Raw genomic sequence first — 1,855 nt, forward strand, 5'->3', positions numbered from 1 at the left:
GGCGGGAGAAGGTAATGCGGCACACACCGGGCCCGCCCCCCCCAATCACCTCAGCATAGGAGAGGGCCTGTGTGTGAGGAGAGAGGCCGCCGCACCGGGGACCAGGCCGCACCCCCCTCCCCCCCTTCATAGCCCTGTCTATGTGTCCCCTCACACTGCTCATCTGGGGGCCACACCTGTGACTTCTCACTGCACATGTGTACAGCATGGAGCTCTTTCCTGTACCCAGCCATGTGTCACTCCTTCCTACTGCTGATCTATCACCTCCAATCTTGTGTCCCCTCTGCCTGTATCCTGCCCAGCCTGGGGCCACTTCCTGTACACACCAACACTTCCTCCTGTGACCTGGGTCCCCATCTCCCTATGGTTAGGTGCAGCCTGGAGCTACTTCCTGTACAGCCAGGGTGACCCCTCTGCTTCCTACTGCTGATCTGTGTCACTGATATCTGTGCAGACTTCTCTCCCAAGCCTGCATGGGTATACTTCCTACTGCTTATCTGTGCAGACTTCTCTCTGAAGCCTGCATGGTTATACCCAGCATTCCTGTGCACATCGGCAGTGACCCCTCTGCTTCCTATTGCTTATATGTGCAGACTTCTCTTCCAAGCCTGCATGGGTATATCAAGCATTCCTGTGCATATCATCAGTGACCGCTCTGCTTCCTATTGCTGATCTGTGTCACTGATATCGGTGCAGACTTCTCTCCCAAGTCAGCATGGTTATACCCAGCATTCCTGTGCACATCATCAGTGACCCCTCTGCTTCCTATTGCTTATATGTGCAGACTTCTCTCCCAAGTCAGCATTGGTGTACCCAACATTCCTGTGCACATCTTCTTCCCATCTGTGTGTATGGTTCTCCCCAGCCCGGGGCTCCGTATTGTACACATCAGCACCACAATAGTGTCACACTCTCCGTTCCTGCTGCAAATCTGTGCAACTTCTTTTCAGTTTTTTTCTGATCTGCAACTTTTTATCCTGTATTGTCTGTGCAGACCGGATCACTGCTATAAACCCAATCTACGTGTTATTTACTAAAACACAGCGGTGATCTGTCTCTGTCCAAAGCTGAATTGTTTCCCTTCCCACTGCTTGTCTGTCCAAACTGCTTCTTATCTATGACTTTCCACTTCTGTTTAAAGCAGATCTGTTATAATAATATTATCTTCCATTACACACTTCTATAGGTCTGTTCAAACCCGTCACCTCTTCCTTTCCAATGCTGATCTATCCAACCTGCTTTGTCTCTCCCTACATAAAGGTAACTGTACAACCTGCATGTCCCCTACACCCCATGGATTCATTCTACATTATATATCATACAAACTACCTAATCTTTTGTTCCCTCAGCCTGAAGAACTTTCACTTGTTTGTGTCCAGCAGAATGTGCCCCATCTTACCATTGCTGATCTATGCAACTTGCATCAAATTTTCTTAATCTAACTATACAATCTCTCTTCCTATTCCTGCCCTGTCCATCCTCCATTTCTTCTCTTTTCTCTACCGCTTAACTGTCCATCCTGCATGTCCTCTCCCTCCCCGCCAGCCTGTCCATCCTGCATCTCCTCTCCCTTCCTTTCCGCCGACCTGGCCATCCTGCATCTCCTCTCCCTTCCTCCCCGCCGACCTGGCCATCCTGCATCTCCTCTCCCTTCCTCCCCGCTGACGTGTCCATCCTGCATCTCCTCTCCCTTTCCGCCGACCTGGCCATCCTGCATCTCCTCTCCCTCCCCGCCGACCTGTCCGTCCTGCATCTCCTCCCCCTTCCTTTCCGCCGACCTGGCCATGCTGCATCTCCTCTCCCTTCCTCCTCGCCGACCTGTCCATCCTGCATCTCCTCTCCCTTCCTCCTCGCC

General features: G+C 51.8%; 1 protein-coding gene across 2 annotated transcripts in view; it reads left to right on the forward strand.

Moving 5' to 3' along the window:
* The window catches only part of ZHX1 (zinc fingers and homeoboxes 1), a 16,430-nt gene continuing 14,575 nt past the window's right edge, over nt 1–1,855 (forward strand). For both annotated transcript variants that reach the window (XM_072410672.1, XM_072410674.1), the window contains exon 1: nt 1–11. The gene's annotated coding sequence lies outside the window, so the exon portion shown is untranslated. The remainder of the gene's footprint in view (nt 12–1,855) is intronic.

Source organism: Pyxicephalus adspersus, chromosome 5 (genome assembly GCF_032062135.1).
Source record: "Pyxicephalus adspersus chromosome 5, UCB_Pads_2.0, whole genome shotgun sequence".
In the NCBI taxonomy this organism is placed as follows: Eukaryota; Metazoa; Chordata; class Amphibia; order Anura; family Pyxicephalidae; genus Pyxicephalus; species Pyxicephalus adspersus.